Source organism: Diceros bicornis, chromosome 35 (genome assembly GCF_020826845.1).
Source record: "Diceros bicornis minor isolate mBicDic1 chromosome 35, mDicBic1.mat.cur, whole genome shotgun sequence".
Taxonomy (NCBI): domain Eukaryota; kingdom Metazoa; phylum Chordata; class Mammalia; order Perissodactyla; family Rhinocerotidae; genus Diceros; species Diceros bicornis.
Window position 1 is genome coordinate 33,759,814 of NC_080774.1, and position 21,947 is coordinate 33,781,760.

Below are 21,947 nucleotides of genomic sequence, written 5' to 3' on the forward strand. Positions count from 1 at the left end.
TTGGCTACAAGATGCCCTACCCCTAATAACTCCATTAATTGCCCTTATTAAATATCCCAACCAACTTAAAATTAACTAAATTAAAATTAATCAATACCCTGATTAATTTAAAAACTGTAAAATTTTTATCCAGGAAAATCTGCTTAACATAGAATACACCGTTGAGAGCATTTTAAAGTATACAGTTCAGTGGCTTTTAGTACAATGATTATGTCGTGTGGCTATCACCACTATCTAATTCCAGAACATTTTCAACACCCCCAAACAAACCCATACTCATTCGCACTATTTTCTCCTAACCCAAGCCCATGGAAACAACACATCTGTTTTCTCCCCCTATGGATTTGCCTATTCTGGACAGTGCATTCAAATGGCATCATGCTATCTGTGGCCTTTGTGGACAGCTTCAGTGAGCACACGTTTCAAGGTTCATCCATGGCTGAGCATGTAGCAGTATCTTATTCCTTTCTATGGCTCTATAATATCCTATATTATGCATAGGCCACATTTGGTTTATGCAGTCGTAACTGGATAGAAATTTGGGTTTGTTTCACCTTTGGACCATTGTGAATAATGTTGCTTTGAATGTCCATGGACAAGTGTTTCTTTGAACATATGTTTCCAATGCTCTTTCGGACATACCTACCATGTGACTCTCCAGGTTAATGGTAATTCTAGGTTTAAGATTTTAAAAAATGCCAAGCTGTTTTCTGCAGTGGCTGCATCATTTTACTTTCCCACCAGTAATGTTATGTGGGTTTCCCGTTCTCCACATCTTTATCAACACTTGTTATTTTCCATTACGTTGAGTATAGCCTTCATTTTGAGTGTGAAATAGTATCACACTATCCTTTGGATTTGCATTTTCCTAATAATTTATGATACTGAGCATCTACCTAGTGCTTATTGGCCATCTGTGTATCTCCTGGAGACATGTCTATTCCAGTTGGTTACCCATTTTCATTGGTTTCTTTGTTTCTTATAATTGACTTCCAGGAGATCTTTATATAGTCTCAATATTAGAGCCTTCTCAGTTACATAACTTGCAAATAGAGGAGACATCAGTACCCCACTTTTAACACTGGATAGAATATCCAGACAGAAAATCAGGAAACAGCAGACATGAAAACATTAATGGACCTATCAGACATACACAGAACATTTTACTGAACAGCAACAAAATGCACTCTCTTCTCAAGGGCACATGGACTATTTTCCAGAACAGATCAAGTGTTAGGTCACAAAACAAGTCTTAACAAAATTAAGAAGACTGAAACCATACCAAGTATCTTTTCCAAATACAATGGCATGAAACTAGAAGTCAATAACAGAAGGAAAACTGGAATATTCATAATACATGGAAATTCAACAACAAACTCTTAAACAGCCACTAGATCAAAGAAGAAATCAAAACGGACATTAGAAAATAGCTCCAGAAATACAAAAACAAAAATAAAAACACCAAAACTTACAGGATGCAGCAAAAGTAGTACTAAGAGCAAAGTTTGTAGTGATAATCTTGTACATTATAAGAGAAGAAAGATGTCAAAGAAACAACCTGACTTACAACGCACAGCATTAGAAAAAGAAAAAATGAAACCCAAAGTTAGCAGAAGGATGGAAGTCACCAAAAAGAGAGAGGGAAAAAATGAAAGAGAGTATGAAAGATCAATAAAAGTAAGACTTGAGTTTTTGGAAAAAAATAAAATTGACAAACCCTTAGATAGAATATCGAGGAAAAAGAAGAGAGATGACTCAAATAAAGTAAATCAGAAATGAAAGAGGAGGCATTACAACTGATGCTTCAGAAAGAAAAAGATCAGAAGAGACTATTCTGAACTACTGTACACTCACAAATTGGGTAACCTAGACAAAATAGATAAATTCCTAGAAACAACCTATGAAGGCTAAATCATGGAGAAACAGAAATCTTGAACAGACCAGTAACAAACAAGCAGACTGAATGAGTAATCAAACACCTCCCAACGAAAGGAGAGTAAAGTGAATGCCCGACTTCACCAGACCCCTGAGCCAGCCTGCCCCAGCCCCAGGCTGACTCCCGTGGACCTAGCTGGCTCCCTGCAGGCTTCTGCAAATCCAGGCCCCTGGCTCACCCTGGAGCATGCCAGCTCTGGTGGCCTCAAGCAGCATCCTTGACACCAGGCTCCCACCATGCTCCTGGGAACCCAGGGCCCCATCTCAGCCTAGGGGCTGCCATCTTAAACAGCCCAAGGTGGCTCCTGTGACCACAAGTGGTGTCCTTGGCACCAGGCTCCTGGTGGGCTCTGGTGAATCCAGACCCTTGCTCACCCAAGTTCCTGCCTACTCCAGGCAGCCACAGGCAGCACCCACAGCCACAGGCAGCTTCCGCAACAGGGCACGCAGTGGGCTCCCACAAACCCAGGACCCCAGATCACTGCAGCACTTACCGGCTCCAGCAACCCCAGGTAGATTCCATGGCATCAGGCTCCCTCAGGGCTACTGGGAAGTCAGGCCCATGGCTCACCACACCACCTGCCAGTTCCAGCAGCTGTAGACAGCTCTCATGGAACCAGGCTCCTGGCAGGCTCCCAAAAACCAGGCCCCCTGCTCACCCAGGTGCTTGCTGACTCAGGCAGCCCTAGGCAGCTCCCACGGCACCAGGCACCAGCAGGCTCCCATGCACCCAGGCTTCCATCTTGACCCAGCACCTGCTGGCTCCTGCAGCCTCAGGCAGCTCCTGTGGCACCAGGCCCCCAGCAGGCTCCCAGGAATCCAGACTTCTGGCCTACCCCAGCACAAGCTGTCTCTCATGGCGCCAGGCTCCTGGCAGGCTCCCGTGAACCAAGGCTCTCAGATCATCCCAGCACTGGCCAACTCCCATGGCCCTGGATGACTCCTGTGGCTGCAGGCTCTCAATCAGGACCTGCCAAACCAGGCTCCAGTGGAGCTACTCATGAACTCAGGGTCCCAGCTGTGCCCAGGGCCAGACACAATACCGTGGACCCAAGCTCTCCACTCACCCCAGTACCAGGCTGCCCAAGGACTCCAGCAGCAAGCCTGCCCCTGGACACCACCAGATGGCCTACCCAGGACCCCTAGATGGGCTGACTGTGAAGGCTTTGGTTTGCTAAAGCCAGTCTGCAAAGAGTGGAAGAGGTGCCTACTTCTTCAAATTTGCAGACACCAATGGAGACCACAAGGATCATGAATACTCAAAGACCCATGACACCACCAAAGAAAAAGAATAAAACTCCAATGACCGACCAAGAAATGGAGATATAGGAACTATGTGACAAAGGCTTCAGAACAACCCTCTTTGAGAAACTCATAAAACTATAAGGAAACACAGATAGACTACTAAATGAAATAAGGAAACAGCACATGAGCAAGTGAGAAGTTCAACAGAGAAACAGAAATCTTTAAGGAAAAACAAACAGAAATTCTAGAGTTGAAGAACACAATGACTAAACTGAAAAATTCAATAGCAAGCTTCAAAATCAGATTCAACCATGTACAAGAAATAATTAGTGAACTAGAAGATGTGTCATTTGAAATCATCCAGTCAAAGAAGCAAAAAGTAAAAAAGGAATGGATGGGAACGGGGAAAGGCAGTGTGAATTACGGGATACCGTGAAAAGAAACAGATAAGCATTATTAAAGTACCAGAAGAGAAGACAGGGAGAAAGGAAAAGAAAGTTTACTTAAAAAAATAGCAGCTGGGCCAGCCCCAGGGCTTAGCAGTTAAATGCGTGTGCTCCGCTACCAGCGGCCCAGGTTAGGATCACGGGTGCGCATCGACACACCATTTGTCCGACCATGCTGAGGCTGCGTCCCACATACAGCAACTAGAGGGATGTGCAACTATGATGTACAACTATCTTCTGGGGCTTTGGGGAGAAAAGGGGAAAAAAAAAACCAAAAAAAAAAAAAAAGTGATGACTAGAAGAAAGAAGTTAATTATGGGAGGGAATGGAGGTGCTAACTCACTGTACTGTGGTAATCCTTTCACAAATCATCATTTTGAACACGAAAACTTACATATGTTATATGTGACTAATATTTCAAGAAATCTAAAAAAAAAATCTCTCAACAAAGTACAACCCAGGACCAGATGACTGCACTGGTGAATTCTACCAAACCTATAAAGAAGTATTAAAAACAAGCCTTCTTACGCTCTGTCAAATGTTGAAAAAGAGGGAACACTTCCAAACTCATTTTACGACGCCAGCATTACCCTGATACCAACACTAGACAAGGACACTAAAAGAAAATAAAATTACAGACCATTACACCAGATGAACATAGATGCAAAAATCCTCAACAAAGTACTAGCAAACTGAATTGAACAGCGTATTAAAAGAATTATACACTACGACCAAGTGAAATTTATTCCTGGTATACAACGGGAGTTCAACATAGAAAAATCGATCAGTGTAATATACCACATCAATAAAATGAAGGGGAAAAAACATGACCATCTCAATGGATGCAGAAAAACCATTTGACATAATTCAACACCCTTTCATGATAAAACACTCAACAAACTAGAATAGGAGGAAAGTGCCTCACCATAACAAAAACCATATATGAAAAACACACAGCAAACATAATACTCAATGACAGAAGGCTGAAAGCTTTTCCTCTAAGATCAGGAACAAGGCAAGGATGCCCACTTTCACCATTTCTATTCAACACAGTACTGAAAGTTCAAGCCAGAACCATGAGGCAATAAAAATAAATAAATAAAAGCCTTCCAAATTGGAAAGAAAGAAGTAAAATGGTCTCTGTTGGAAGACGATATCATCTCATATGTAGAAAACACGAAAGACTCCACAAAAAAGCCGTTTGACCTGCGGCCGGCCCGGTGGCGTAAGCGGTTAAGTGCGCGCGCTCCGCTGCGGCGGCCCGGGGTTCGCTGCTTCGGATCCCGGGCGCGCACCGACGCACTGCTTGGTAGGCCATGCTGTGGCGGCGTCCCATATAAAGTGGAGGAAGATGGGCACCGATGTTAGCCCAGGGCCGTCTTCCTCAGCAAAAAACAGAGGAGGATTGGCGGATGTTAGCTCAGGGCTGATCTCCTCACAAAAAAAAAAAAAAAAAAGCCGTTTGACCTAACACGAATTCAGGAAAGTAGCAGCATACAAAGTCAACACAAAAATCAGTTGCATTTCTATACACGAACCATGAGCTCTCTGAAAAGGAAATTACAAAAACAATTCATTTATAATAGTATCAGAAAGAATAACATGCTTAGGAATTAACTTAACCAAGGAGGTGAAAGGCTTGCACCATAGAAACTACAAAACATTTCAGAAAGAAATTAAAGAAGACATACATAAATGGACACATATCCCATGTTCATGGATTGGAAGGCTTACTATTGGTAAAGTGTCAATATTACCCAAAGCAATCTATAGATTCAATGTAATCCCTATCCAAATCCTAATGATTTTTTTTGCAGAAATAGAAAAACCCATCCTAAAATTCACATGGACTCTCAAGGGACTCATAATAGCCAAAACAATCCTGAAAAAGAACAAAACTGGAGGACTCACACTTCCTGATTTCAAAACTTACCACAAAGCTACAGTAATCAACAGTATGGTATTCGCATAAAGACAGACATAGAGACCAATGGCATAGAATAGGGAGCCGAGAAACAAAGCCTCACATATACGGTCAAGTGATTTTTCACAAGGGTGCCAAGACCACGCAACGGAGAAAGGTTTCTTTTCAACAAATGGTGCTGGGAAAACTGGATATCCGCATGCAAAAGATTGAAGCTGGACCCCATCCAACACCATATACAAAAATTAACTGAAAATGGATCAAGGACATAAATGTAAGACCTCAAACACGAAAACTCTTAGAAGAAAACATAGGACAAAATCTTCACGACAGCGGACTTGGCAATGATTTCTTGGATATGACACCAAAGGTACAGGTAACGAAAGAAAAACAATGGACAAATTGGACTCCATGAAAATTTTATAAGTTGGTACATCAAGAGGCACTGTCCACAGAGTAAAAAGGCAACCCAAGAGAGGGAGAAAATATTTGCAAATCATGTTTCTGACAAGAGACTGATATCCAGAATATACAGAGAAGTCCTAAAACTAAACAACTAAAAAACAAGCCAAGTCAAATATGGGCAAAGGACTTGAAGAGACATTTCTCCAAAGAAGACTTACAAATGTCATATAAGCACATGAAAAGATGCTCAACACCACTAATTATTAGGGAAATGAAAATCAAAACCACAATGAGACACCACCTCACACCCACTAAAATGAGTGCTATGGAAAAGACAGAAAACAACAAGTGTTGGCCAGGGTGCGGCAAAATTAGAACCCTGGTACACTGTTGACAGGAACGTAAAATGGTGCAGCCGCTATGGAAAACAGTATGGATGTTCCTCAAAAAATTGAACATAGAATTATCACGTGATCCAGCAATTCCACTTCTGGAGATACATCCAAAAGATCTGAAAGCACAGCCTTGAAGAGATATTTGTACACCCATGTTCATAGCAGTATTGTTCACAATAGCGAAAACGTGGAAGCAACCCAAGTGTCCACTGACGCATGAATGGATACACAAAATGTAGTATATCCACACAAAGGAACATTATTCAGCCTTAAAAAGGAAGCAAATTCTGCAATATGCCACACATGGATTAACCTCGGGGACATTATGCTAACAGAAATAAGCCAGTCACAAAAAGATAAATACTGTATGATTCCACTTACACGAGGAACTGAGAGTAGTCAAAATCATAAGAGATACAAAGTGGAATGGTGGCTGCCAAGGGATGGGGGGAGGGGAGAAGGGAGAGTTATTGTTTAATAGGTATAGGGTTTCAGATTTATAAGAGTTATGGGGATGAATGGTGGTGATGACTGTACAATAGTGTAAATGTATTTAACGCCACTGAAGTGTACACTTAAAAATGGTTAAGATGGCACACTTTTTTGTTATGTATATTTTAACTCAATATACAAAAAGGGAAAAAAAAAAAGAGAAATGAGCTATTAAGCCACAAAAAGACATAGTGGACCCTTAAATACATATTGATAAGTGAAAGAAGCCAACCTGAAAAGGCTATATACTCTGTTCCATAGTTTTCATGTATTCCAATTACACGACATTCTAGAAAAGGCAAAAGTATAGAAACACTATAAAGATCAGTGTTGCCAGGAGTTGGGAGGCAAGGAACGAAGAGGCAGAGCACACGGACTTTTAGGGCAATCCAACTCTTCTGTGGGATACTGTCGTGGTGGACACATGAGATTATGCATTTGTCAAATTCCAAGTACATGACAGCGAGACAGCGAACCTTAATGTAAACTACGGACTTGGTTACGAACACTGTAGCAGCATCAGCTCCTCACCTGTGAGGAATGAACCGCACTAACACAGGTGGTCATGCAAGATGTTAACAGTAGGGGAAACCGCAGGGGAGGAGGGAGAAATGCTCTGCACTATCTGCTAAATTTCTCTGTCCATCTAAAACTTTCCTAAAAAACAATCTATTAATTAAAAATTAATCAATGGAAGGTAGGGAGTGGGTAGAAATACGCACGAAACAAGAATATCAGAACACTGATAAATGTTGAAGCTGGGTAATGGGGACATGGGGGGCTATCACACTTTTCTGTTTAATTTGTGAATGTTCAAGGTTTTCCACAATAAAACATTTTTAAAGCTCCAGATTAAATCTAGATTATATATACAAGGAATCAAAGAATATGAAGAAAGCAGATATTTTTGAAGCAAGTACTCAAGGGGCACACTGAGGGAACGTGCAATCACACTGGATAGAGAGTGAACGTCCTGGTTCCACCAGGAAGGTTTGGAGCTCAGTGAGCAAGGCAGGCGACAGCACAGTCAGGCAAGTGACTGATAATGAACAAGGAAAATGTTCACCCTCACTGGTCACAGAAATGCCAACGATGGGCCCTGACAGAACTGCCCCAGGATTTACAACGTCGAGACACCCAGAGTTAGAGCGGGCTCAGGGACAGAGCACCACGTCCTGTGAGAATGCCAATCAGCACCGGCTTTCTGGAGGGCAAACCCCCCGAACCCTGGAACCCGCAGGCCACTGGCCCGGCTGCTCTGTTGTATGGACTCTGTCCAAAAACAAAGTGATTGGGTAAAGATGATGGACTGAATAAACATATGTAGAGCCCCTCTGACATAAAATCCCTAAAAAATGACCGAAAGATTCCTTCATTGATGAACAAATTCATAATAGCCCTGGGAACCATCAAGAGAGCCAAAATTTGAGGAAGACATCAAAGAGAGACAACAGCTGGTGACCGGGGACCCCAGTGGGGGGCTCTGGGTGGGCCATGGAGACCCAGCCAGGGCGCCCTCTCTTCCTCCCACTCTTCCCCCTGCCGCTCACCTAACACCTCCTGCATCGCCCCTCCACTCCCAGCCACTGCCCACCTCACGCTCCAGGAATACAGGAGCAGAGGCGCAGGGCACCCTTTCCACTAGCACAGCTGTCCTCTTGCTCTCTGCGCCTCCCCAGGCGGTGGAGCCCAGCCCTGCACCTCCTCAGGGCCCAGCACGCTCCTCCCGGGCCCTCAGCCTCCTCCTCTCCATCTGGTCCTCCCTGCAGCACCTGCTAGCTCATCTCCACCTTACAAACAAACTCTCCCTTGGACCCATGCTCCCTTCTGGCTACTGTCCACTTGCCCGACTCCCCTTCATGGCGAAACCTCTTAAGTAAAGGGCCTCATCCCTACTGCCCTCCCATGGCTCCCCTTCCCCCACTCTAGACCCAGCTTCATTCCCACCCTCTCAAGGAGACTGAGGTCACCAGTGATCCCACGTGGCCAAGTCCAGCCATCTTCTCTCCATTCTGATCAGAGCTGTATCCCACCCAGCTGAGCACCCCTCCTTTCTGCAATACCCTTTTCCCCTCGTGGCTCCTGCAACCTCATGCTCCACCATTTCAGTCCCCTTTCCTGGACCCTCTTCAGCTACACCTCTGCAAACACTGCCTGCTCCTAGGCTGGGCCCGGGGCCCTTCCACAGCTGCAGTGTCTCCAGGAAACCTCATTCAATTCCACGTTTTTAAACATCTCTGACCTCATCCTCACTCTGCAGACACACCGATGCAACTTCAAGAGCTTAGGTGCTAGCTCCCCAGCATCAGCACCTAAGGAGTATCTCAGACTCGACTCCTCTCAAAATTTCACTGTCATATGAGTTCCAAAATAGCATCAAATATTTCCAAAAAGGAGGAAAAATTTGCATACAATAAATAGTGGTGAACAAAGTAACCGATAAAACGTATACTTACACCCAACCATGGTTGCTTGATGGGGAAAATAAGAACACAGAACTGTGATCAGACAGTCTCAAGCTGGGGAGTGGAAGGTGAGGAGCTGAGAGTGTAGAACACAGGAACTGATCAACTCTAACCATTTCCAGAAAGAAAGGCAGAAACTGTTGTTCCTAAAAGCTGAAAGACACCCACTAGAAGAATAGAAAAATCATGAGAAAACCTAACAAATTAAAAATTAAATTAAATGGTAGACTCAACTTCCAGTTTATCAATAATCACGATTGCGAATGGAGGAAATTGCTCTATAAAAAGACGAAGGCTCTCAAGTTGAGTTGAAATATAGTCATAAAATAAAGGGATATAATATGGTTGAAAATGAGGAGATAAAGAAATAAGATTTTAAATGGACAAAAAGGGGTTTTCTGTGTTGCTGTCAGGAACACTTATGCACCCAACAATATGGTCTTGAAACATAAAGCAAAACTGGACAAACAAGAAGACACAGGCACCTCCAGAATCACAGGGAAACCTACCTTACCTCTCTTAGAAATCCACAGGTCATGGGGCGGCCCCATGGCTTAGCGGTTAAGTGCGTGCGCTCCGCTGCTGGCGGCCCAGGTTCGGATCCCGGGCGCGCACCGACGCACCGCTTCTCCGGCCATGTTGAGGCCGTGTCCCACATGCAGCAACTAGAAGGATGTGCAGCTATGACATACAACTATCTACTGGGGCTTTGGGGGAAAAATAAATAAATAAATAAATAAAAATTAAAAAAAAAAAAGAAATCCACAGGTCAAGTGATACAGTAAGTTAGGAAACAGATCTGTTGACGAACACAAAAAAGCTAGATCTGGCCTCAGCCCGAGGGACAACAACGTAAGCAACTAGTGGAGAGGATGCATTCTCCTCAAACCACAATGAAACAATCACCACAATGGACTGTGTGCTAAGCCACAATGAAATCTCTAAATTGTCCACAAAGCAGAAATCTATAAGTGACCATATTACTGGACCTTCAAGCAATAAAAGTAAAAAATAATCACAAAATATTGGCTCCCCTCCCTCAACCTATCCACTTGAAAATCTGTCCACACTCTTCTAAATCTCTCAGGTTAAAGGGCGGATCCAGACAGACAGACAAACTCTTTAGAAATGAACAGCAAGGAGAGCAGCATGAGGCAAATCCATGGCATGGGGACAAAGGGACAGACGAAGGGACACAGCCTCCACTGCAGGTATCAGGGAATATCACCTGTACACGAAGAAGCTGAGCACTTCCCTCCAGGAGCCAGAACAACACCACAATAAAACCAAAGACAGAAGAACGAAGCGAGGATTCACGAGGCAGGAACAACAACGTAGACCTGAGCAATGGAGTCAAGGGCTGGCTGTCTGGAAAGACCTGTAACAGTGAGAAACCTTGCGCAGTCTGACCAAGAGGAACAGACAAAGGCACCAAACTGTACCATCAGGTATGACAAACTACAGAAACAGCTTTAACGTGATAGGAGAACATAGCAGATAACTCTGACCAGGACATCAGCGGTCCTCAACTGGAGCTGTCCTTCCCCCAGGATGCATCTGGAAACACGCGGGATGGGTTTTGTTTCTAGCTTTGTGTTGTCCTAATGGTTGTTGCCCCGGGGGTCCAGGAGGTCCTGAACAGCCTGTCACATAGAGCCATTTCCCACCTGACGTGTTACTGACATCTGGAAAGACAAGCACTGATCCAGATTAAATGAACAATGTGGCTGAGCAGCCCAGTGGCGTAGGGGTTAAGTGCATGCACTCTGCTGTGGTGGCCTGGGGTTCGGATCCCGGGCGCGCACCGATGCACTGCTTATCAAGCCATGCTGTGGTGGCGTCCCATATAAAGTGGAGGAAGATGGGCATGGATGTTAGCCCAGGGCCAGTCTTCCTCAGCAAAAAGAGGAGGATTGACAGATGTTAGCAAAAAAACAAAGAAAGAAAGAAACAAACAAATCAATCAATAAATAAACAATGTGGTAGGGAAATGTTTTCCATGGATGTATAACAGGCAAAAGATGGTACCCTCAGTACGTAAGGAATATCGAGAAACCAATGTTTACAACTACTAAACTGTAAAAGAGTGGGAAAATCAGAAACATAGCCAATAAATACATCAAAAATATATCTAACCTATTTGTACAGGTGGAGAAATATGTATGTAAAGCACAGGAAACAGTCTAGGAGATGACACACCAAATTTTACCATGGACAAGGACAAAAGTTGGGAGATAGGTGAGAAATAGGAGTTTTTACACTTCTTAGTTTATATATTTCTGTAGTTTTAATTTTTACAAAAGTGAACGTATTCTACTCAAACAGATGTTTAAAATTTTAAAGAAATTATTAAAATATTCAAAATGACTTCAGTTCAAGGATATTCATTAAAACATGAATGGGAGGAGTGACGTCAGCGTCACGGCGGAGTGAGCTTTCCCGTAAACTCTTCCCCCGATAAGATACAACAAAAGGAACAGTCACAGACCAACAACAGAATCCTAGACAGTGAAAAGCAAGATCAGAAAGATCCACACTGCTGCACATCTCAGAGAGGAACGTGCTAGGCCCCCAGAGGAAGTGAGGAGAGGTAAGGAGAACTCTTCTCCCTCCCCATCAGATCAGCGATCCCAGTCCACATGGCTCCCAGTGAGGGGATAGGGGCAGCCCTCTGTGGGGAAACCATAGCCCTTCCGGCTCTCTCCGCCAGTGGGAAACTCCCACACAGAGTACTCAGAACTGCTACGGGGTACCATCAACATCTGAGCACCCCAGGAGAGCGGATACCGAGGGGCGAACGAGAAGCCCCCCACACCACGGACCCAGCAGGCAAAAGAGAGAGCACCTCCCCCGCCCGCAAGCTGGACCCTGCGGATCAAAGCGAACAGCTAGGGCAGAGTGCAGGGGGCACAGATTACACAGCCCTTTACCCCCACACAGTGGCAGCGGGTGGAAATTGCAACCAGATATTTCCAGGATGAGGAAAAACAAAGCCAATACAGGAACCACAATGCAATGGTACAGGAAATCACCAGACCAGAAGGAAAATGACAAGCACCCAGAAACCAACGCTGAAGACACAGAAATCCATAACCTAAACGACAGAGATTTCAAAATAGCTATCATTAAAAAACTCAATGAAATACAAGACATCACAAACAATTCAATGAGATTAGGAGTTTCTTCACAAAAGAGATTGAAATCATAAAGAAAAACCAATCAGTGCTGATGGAGATGAAGAACACAATGGAGGAGATAAAGGAGAACCTGGAATCTTTAAAGAACAGAGCTGACAACATGGAGGAAAGAATTAGCATTATAGAGGATAGGAATACAGATATGCTCCAGATGGAAGAGGAGAGAGAACTAAGACTAAAAAGAAATGAAGAAAGTCTCCGAGGAATATCTGACTCTATTAGGAAATGTAACATAAGAGTTACAGGTATTCCTGAGAGAGAAAAGAGGGAAAGAGGAACAGAGAGCCTATTCAAGGAAATAATAGCTGAGAACTTCCCAAATCTGGGGAAGAAGCAGGAAATACCAGTAAGCGAAGCCAACAGATTACCTAAATATGTCAACAGGCAAAGGCCCACTCCACGACATCTAGTGGTAAGGCTAGCCAGAGTCAATGACAAAGAAACAATATTAAGGGCAGCTAGACAAAAACCAAAGATAACGTACAAAGGAACTCCCATCAGGCTCTCAGCGGATTTCTCAACAGAAACTTTACAGGCTAGGAGAGACTGGAATGATGTATTCAAAATACTTAAAAACAAAAACTTTCAGCCAAGAATAGTCTTATCCAGCAAAAATATCCTTCAAACATGATGGAGAAACAGTAACTTTCCCAGATAAACAAAAGCTAAGGGAGTTCATGGCCACGAGACCCCCCACTACAAGAAATACTCAAGAAGGCCCTCAGGCCTGAAAAAAAGAAGAGAAAGGGAATACAAAGCTTGGAGCAAGGAGAAAAATAGGTAGACAAACTCAGAAAAATAGTAGATCTTTACCAGAATAGGTTAGCAACCACTTAAATACCAAAATCAAAGATCAAAGGAAGGAATTCACCAAAAATAAATTTAACCTTATCACTGTAAACACACAACCACAACACAAGGTAGAATAAGGTATAACAAGAACGACTTAGAAGGCAAAGAGGAAAGTGATTGAATTGACTTAGTATAAGGAAATAGGAGGCCATCAGATAATGGACTATCTCATACACAAGATTTTTTATACAAACCTCAAGGTAACCACTAAACAAATAATCAACACAAAATCACATATGATAAACAATGAGAAAACTAGAAGAGTCATAAGACAGAAGAACCAAAACTGAATTGGCAGTCCGAAACAAATGGGACAAGAAACAAGGGAAATGCAAAAGAACCAGAAAATAAGTGACAAAACAGCAACATTAAGCCCTCATATATCAATAATTACCCTAAATGTAAATAGATTGAACTCTCCAATCAAAATATACAGAGTGGCAGGATGGTTTAAAAAGCAAGACCCAACAATATGCTGCCTCCAGGAAACACATCTCAGCTCTAAAGACAAGCACAGCCTCAGAGTGAAAGGATGGAAGACAATACTCCAAGCTAATGACAAACAAACGAAAGAAGGTGTTACCATACTCATATCAGAGAAAGTAGACTTCAAGATAAAACAGGTTAAGAGAGACAAAGCAGGGAAATATATAATGATAAAGGGGACACTCCACCAAGAAGACATATCACTTATAAATATATATGCACCCAACATAGGAGCACCAATGTACATGAAGCAACTATTAACAAACCTAAAAGGAGACATTAACAACAACACAATAATAGGAGGGGATCTTAATACCCCACTTACATCAATGGATAGATCATCCAGACAAAAAGTCAATAAAGAAATAGTAGACTTAAATGAAAAACTGGATGAGATGGACCTAGAAGACATATACAGAGCACTCCATCCAAAAACAGCTGACTACACATTCTACTCAAGCGCGCATGGAACATTCTCAAGGATAGACCATATGTTGGGAAACAAAGCAAGCCTTAATAAATTTAAGAAGATTGAAATCATAACAAGCATCTTTTCAGACAATAATGCTATGAAACTGGAAATCAACCATGAAAAAAAACTGGGAAAGTGACAAAAATGTGGAGATTAAACAACATGCTACTGAACAACCAATGGATCATTGATGAAATTAAAGGAGAAATCAAAAAGTATCTGGAAACAAATGAAAATGAAAATATGCCATACCAAACCACATGGGATGCAGCAAAAGCGGTCCTGAGAGGGAAACACATAGCGATACAAGCCCACCTTAACAAACAAGAAAAAGCCCAAATAGGCAACCTTAAATTGAACTAGAAAAAGAACAAAGCCCAAAGTCAGCAGAAGGAAAGAAATAATAAAAATCAGAGCAGAAATAAATGAAATTGAGACCAAAAAAACAGTAGAAAGGATTAATGAAACAAAGAGTTGGTTCTTTGAGAAGATAAACAAAATTGACAAACCCTTAGCCAGGCTTACTAAGCAAAAAAGAGAAAGGGCTCAAGTAAATAAAATTAGAAATGAAAGAGGAGAAATTACAATGGATACCACGGAAATACAGAGGATTATAAGAGAATACTATGAGAAATTATATGCCAACAAATTGGACAATCCAGAAGAAATGGATAAATTCTTAGACTCATACAACCTCCCAAAACTGAACCAAGAAGAAATGGAGAATCTGAATAGACCAATCACAAGTAAAGAGACTGAAATAGTAATCAAAAACCTCCCAAAAAATAAAAGTCCAGGACCAGATGGCTTCTCCGGTGAATTTTACCAAACATTCAAAGAAGATTTAATACCCATCCTTCTCAAACTATTCCAAAAGATAGAGGAAGATGGAACACTTCCTAAGTCATTCTACGAGGCCAACATCACCCTGATACCAAAGCCAGACAAAGACAATACAAAGAAGGAAAATTACAGGCCAATATCGCTGATGAACATAGATGCAAAAATCTTCAACAAAATATTGGCAAACCGAATACAGCAATACATTGAAAAGATCATACACCATGATCAAGTAGGATTTATACCAGGGACGCAGGGATGGTTCAACAACCGCAAATCAATCAACGTGATACATCACATCAACAAAACAAAGAATAAAAACCACATGGTCACCTCAATAGACACAGAGAAAGCATTTGACAAGATACAACATCCATTTATGATAAAAACTCTCAACAAAATGGGTGTAGAAGGAAAGTACCTCAACATAATAAAGTCTATTTATGACAAACCCACAGTCAACATCATACTCAATGGGGAAAGACTGAAAGCCATTCCTCTGAGAACAGGAACGAGGCAGGGCTGCCCACTCTCACCACTCCTATTCAACATACTGGAGGTTTTGGCCAGAGCAATTAGGCAAGAAAAAGGAATAAAAGGAATCCAAATAGGTTACGAAGAAGTGAAACTCTCACTATTTGCAGATGACATGATTTTATATATAGAAAACCCTAAAGAATCCATTGGAAAACTATTAGAAATAATCAACAACTACAGCAAAGTTGCAGGGTACAAAATCAATCTGCAAAAATCTGTTGCATTTCTGTATGCTAATAATGAACTAACAGAAAGAGAACTCAAAAAGATGATACCATTTACAATTGCATCAAAAAGAATAAAATATCTAGGAATAAATCTTACCAAGGAGATGAAAGACCTATACAATGAGAACTACAAGACATTATTGAAAGAAATCGATGACGACATAAAGAAATGGAAAGATATCCCATGCACGTGGATTGGAAGAATAAACATAGTTAAAATGTCTATATTACCTAAAGCAATCCACAGATTCAATGCAATCCCAATCAGAATCTGAATGACATTCTTCACGGAAATAAAAAAAAGAATACTAAAATTCATATGGGGCAACAAAAGACGCAAATAGCTAAAGCAATCCTAAGAAAAAAGAACAAAGCTGGAGGCATCACAATCCCTGACTTCAAAACATACTCCAAAGCAATAGTAATCAAAACAGCATGGTACTGGTACAAAAACAGACACACAGATCAATGGAACAGAATTGAAAGTACACAAATAAAACCACACATATACGGACAGCTAATTTTTGACAAAGGAGCTAAGAACATACAATGGAGAAAGGAAAGTCTCTTCAATAAATGGTGTTGGGAAAACTGGACAGCCACATGCAAAAGAATGAAAGTGGACCATCTGCTACCGCCATTCACAAAAATTAACTCAAAATGGATCAAAGACCTGAAGGTGAGACCTGAAACTATAAAACTCGCAGAAGAAAATATAAGGAACACACTATTTGACATTGGTCATAGAGGAATCTTTTTGGATGACATGCCTACCCAGACTAGGGAAACTAAGGAAAAAATAAACAAGTGGGACTTGATCAGATTAAAGAGCTTCTACAAGACAAACGAAACCAGAATCAAGATGAACAGACAACCCACCAGCTGGGAGAGAATATTTGCAAAACATACATCTGACAAGGGGTTGATCTCTGTAACATATAAAGAACTCACACAACTGAACACCAAAAAAACAAACAACCTGATCAAAAAATGGGCAGAGGAAACGAACAGACACTTCTCCAAAGACGATATACAGATGGCCAACAGGCACATGAAAAGATGTTCAACATCACTAATCATCAGGGAAATGCAAATCAGAACAACACTAAGATATCACCTCACACCCGTTAGAATGGCTATAATCACCAAGACAAAAACAACAAATGTTGGAGAGGATGTGGAGAAACAGGAACCCTCATACACAGCTGGTGGGAATGCAAAGTGGTGCAGCCTCTATGGAAAACGGTATGGAGATTCCTCAAAGAATTAAAAATAGAGATGCCCTATGATCCAGCCATCCCACTACTGGGAATCTATCCAACGAACCTGAAATCAACAATCCAAAGAGGCTTATGCACCCCTATGTTCACTGCAGCATTATTCACCATAGCCCAGAAGTGGAAGCAACCTAAGTGTCCCTCGACTGACTATTGGATCAAGAAGATGTGGTATATATATACAACGGAATACTACTCAGCCATAAAAAAAGACAAAACCGTCCCATTTGCAACAACATGGATGGACCTGGAGGGTATTATGTTAAGTGAAATAAGCCAGAAAGAGAAAGACAAACACTGTATGATCTCACTCATATGTGGAATGTAAACCAACACATGGTTTACTGTGTTACCAGGGGCAATGGGGGTGGGGGGTGGGCACAAGAGGTGAAGGGAGACATATATATGGTGATGGACAAACAAAAATGTACAACCCCAAACTTCACAATGTTATAAACTATTAAAACATCAATAAAATAAATTAATTAATTAAAAACATGAATGGAAAGAACCTCCCCATTACTTTAAGAGTCTCCCATAACTTTTCTAATAGTTTATTATGTCGATATTATTTCACATTTAGATCCTAACTCATTGGAATTTACATTTGTGTGAGAGATGCAACAGAAGCTGACTTTCTCCTGTTCAAGTGGAAAACCAACCATCCAGGCACCATTCATTGGGTAGGTCTGGCTTTCACAGCTGACCTGCAATGCCTCCTTTCCCACCTGCTAAACCCTGACAGCTACCGCTGCCTCTCCAGTGCCCTAGAGCAAGCGGGGTGAGCTCTGCAACCTGGGCTCCCTGTCTACGAAGGGCGGCTACCAGCAGAGCCTTCTCCCAAGACAGCAGCAGGCATGCTGCACACAGAAGTGCTCAGGGGCCGTCTGCTGCATAGCAGGAAACCCCTCATGATGAGCAGGCAGTGGGGGAGCCCCGAGCCCCGGGACTGACCTTGGCTGGGGGCAGCAGGCTGCTAAGGCAGGGAGCCCCCTCCCTTCAGCTCATCTAGCTCCTCCTGCAGCGTCTGCACCTGGCTGTCGGCGGCTGCCCCTCTTCAGCTCGCCGTTCTTCTCCACCTGCCCCTGCAGGCGGCACCCATGCTCCTGTTCCCCCGGGAGCAGAAGCAGTAGGAGTGCAGTGAGTCGAGGAGTTCTTGGGCCCCCAGTGCTGACAGGATGAGCCCGCTGAGGGACGTGGGGCCGGTGTCGCTGTGCTCGCCCTGCACAGCTTCTGCGGCTGGCTTCGGGGTGACGTCTGTTGGAGTGGAGGGGCTCTGGGAGGGTTTCTGAGGCATCATTGTGAATGATGAACTTGGGGGCTCTGGGCCAAGCCCTCGTCAGGCCTCAGGCTGGTCCCGCTGCAGCTGGGCTCCGCGTCTCTCTTCAGCCTCCTTCGCTCGACAGGCTCTGGGGGACAGATGGCCTCTCTCGAGTGTACACTGAGGAGAAACTGTAAGAAGGAAACCAGCCAATAAATCTGCACGCCCCAGATCCTGGGGGTAAAGTCACCCACGGAAATGCCACTCTTACCCAGCAGCCCCTCGCTGGGAAGAGGGGGTTTCATCGCCAGCATCTACAGCAGACGTGTTTGCATCTCCCTGGCTGCCTGATGCTGTGGAGGCCACACTGTCTCCTGGAGTTCCTTCCAGAGACTCTGCGCCCGCTTCTGACTGGCGGCTTCCCGGGCAGCCCTGGCTGCGGGTTCACCCTGCAGAGGGGCTCGCTTCAACTTGCGGGACCCCGGCTAGGCCCTCAGGTTTTCCCTCGAGGACGACGATGAACCTGCAGCTCCTTTCCCATCTGCCTCACTCACATGTTCCCTCAGGCCCCCGGCGGCCTTCCTGGTGTCCTTTCTCCTGGGGCGGCCAGGGCCTTCAGCCCCCTCTTCTCAGTCAGGTGGAAGATGGAGGGCACGGCCGCAGGTTTGTGCACGTAGTACTGATCCTCCAGCCTTTCCGAGAGCTTTTTTTGCTGAAATGTTCGCTACAGATGAAAGAATGCTTAGTGGGGTCCAGTCATCCCTGTGAACAGCTTTTAACCACTGGACCACACATTTTGAGCTCTTTATGCAGAGCCTGCAAGGATAAATGAGAAAGTAATTAGAAAGAAAGAATTAAATGTCTCGCCCTAAAATGATCAACTATGAAAGCAAAACAAGTGTTTCTGCGGACACCCAAATCTGTAGCGACTTTGCCCATTAAACCTTTAGTAAAGATTTAAGGACTCTTTAGTAAAGATTAAGGCACCTCTGCTTGCAAGTTATTACTGGAATAGAAAGATGAAAGACCCACTGTCTACCTTAAGAAGCTCACCATCTGTAGGGCAGAGAAGAAAGGAAGGGGAGGACCTCCTCCCAGGCTGTGGTAAGTGCCCTGTAGGGACACAGATGCTCGGGCAGATAGCACAGGATGGCATCAAGACAACAAGAAAGGCTTCAGGAAGCCCCGGACATAGTTCCTAGAAGCTCATGGCTGCCCAAACCTCCTGCTGTCCCTGGGATGCAGGACTTGGGCTGCTAAAACAGAGATGGTTGGTCCCCCCATTTCAAAGCCAGGCCAGGGGTCGGCCAGCAGAGCCTCCCAGGCACTCAGCAGGGCGCCTGGCCCCAGCTCTGCGCAAGCAGCTGAGGATGCAAGACCGCCGCCAAGAGGAGGTCAGCCCCAAGAGCTGCAGTTCCGTGTTCCTCCTGTCCTTCCACTACCAGGAGAAAAGCTGCTCCCTGTACAAAGCAAGCAGCCCCTGCAAGACACCGACCAAGACACTTCATCATCTCTTCTCCTCATTAAGGTAAAATCTCTATTTAGACCAAACTATGCACATGGGTGGGGGCGGGGGGTTGGAGGGAGTCTCTCCCGAGGGCTGTCTGCTCCACCTGAGGTCATCTAGCCCCCTGAGGCCGCTGTGGACCAGACCAGGTGGATACTAGGTCCTCAGGGAGTTTCAAGCAACATGACCTTCTAACCTTTCTCAATGCTTTGTGACTAGTTACCAAAGGACCCCCACCTCCTTTGCCCCCAGACCACGTTAGACCACCACACGTGCCAAGAGCAGCCTTCTCTGCAGTGCTTTGCCTCATTCTCAAAAACAGTAACAAAACTTTTGGGACACAGGCTCTGAAGGAAACTGTCAAGAAAGCATGGTGGCTAACCTCTGAAACAAGCTCATGTTACTAGTTCTTTGGATAGATTGTAACAACTTCCGACTTAGAACAAACCACTGTAAACTTTCAATAAGATTACAGACAACAAGTGCCATTCAGGTCTTTCAAACTTCAATAACAACCTGCAACACGAAACAAAAGGATCTGCCAGGTTTTCAAAGTAGAATGTCTTCAGCGCACTGTTCTGGGACCTCCAGTGTGGAGTCCAAAGGACTCGGTGAACTGGCTGAATTCCAGAAGCCCTCCTGAAGGGAGCCAGGCCAGGAGGAAGGCAAACCCCTCACCCCGCTGTGGGAGCCCAAGGAAGATGGTGGAGAGAGAAGCTCCTTCCCTGAGCCCCCAGGGTAAGTCTCCCTGTGAGGAGTGGGCTGCGCCTGGCTCTACCCAGGATGCTGTCAGATGCCCAGTCTGCAGGGTCAGCCTCCCCGTAAGGAGTGGGCCGCGCCCTCCTCCACCCAGGATGCTGTCAGATGCTGAGTCCGAGTCCGCACCATCAGCCTCCCCGCGAGGAGTGGGCTGCACCCTGCTCCGCCCAGGATGCTGTCACATGCAGAGTCCGAGTCCACAGGGTCAGCCTGGCCCGCAGGGTCAGCCTTCCCGTGAGGAGTGGGCCGTGCCCTCCTCCACCCAGGATGCTGTCACATGCAGAGTCCCAGTCCACAGGGTCAGCCTGGCCAGAAGGGTCAGCCTCCCCGTGAGGAATGGGCTGCGCCCTGCTCCGCCCAGGATGCTGTCAGATGCCTCTCCAGGACTCACCTCCAGCACAGAGCCACCTTTCTGTGCACTGCCAGGACCCTTCTGCACTGCCAGGACCCTTCTAGCAACAGAGCGCCGGGAGGGACGTCCATCAAAGAGGTACAAGCTGCATTTGCTCAGCCGCATTCCTGATCGCAGAGATCAAGGCAGGCTCCATGCCATCAGAAGAGCAGAAAAGTCACAGCAAATGCAAAAAGATAGTGACCTAAGGAAGAGCGTTTCCAGAACACCCTGTTTCTCGACATTGTTGGCCCCAGCCGGAATCAGTGGAGACCAGGGTGGCCGCGGGGTGGGGGTGAGAGGGTGGTGGAGGCCATAAAGTGGGCGCCAGTGGCCGTGGTGGCCCGAGGCGCCCGGACTAGAGACAGTGGCACAGACAAGGCCACACAGCGCCCGGCGCTGACTCACCCGCTGGACCGGCCCGAGGACAAAGTGCCGCACGCCTCGGGCTGGACCGCGCGGGGGTGCTGACTGGGCGGCAGCGGCCGGTTACCTGCGGAAGGAGACGGCGGTTTCTCCTGCTGCCCGGCGATGGGAGCAGTTCGCGGCCGCACAGCGATCACCATCCCGGGCCTCAGGCTATCGGGCCTCAGGCTATCGCGCCGCCATGCTCCGGCCCCCTCCTCACCACCCCACAGCGGGACCGCCACAAGGGTAAGGGCTCGCCGCGACACTCTGTGGGACGTGGAGCTGATCCCCGAGGCCTGCAGGACGGCAAGATGGCGGCGCGCTCCTGCCCGTCGGCCGTAAAGCAAGATGGCTGCGCCCATGAGCCTAGGCAAAATGCCGGCCAACGCGCCCGCCCAGGGTCGCGCTGCCCAAACGCGTCTGTTC

At 45.0% G+C, this 21,947-nt stretch overlaps 1 protein-coding gene and 1 pseudogene across 1 annotated transcript in view; both read right to left on the reverse strand.

The window, feature by feature from the left end:
- LOC131398630 (ral guanine nucleotide dissociation stimulator-like) overlaps window positions 1-18,262 on the reverse strand; it is a 28,875-nt gene extending 10,613 nt beyond the window's left edge. The window contains exon 1 of the mRNA XM_058532262.1: window positions 18,150-18,262. The gene's annotated coding sequence lies outside the window, so the exon portion shown is untranslated. The remainder of the gene's footprint in view (window positions 1-18,149) is intronic.
- LOC131398631 (peroxynitrite isomerase THAP4-like) lies at window positions 17,999-21,679 on the reverse strand (annotated as a pseudogene).
- Between the last annotated feature and the right edge of the window lie 268 nt (window positions 21,680-21,947).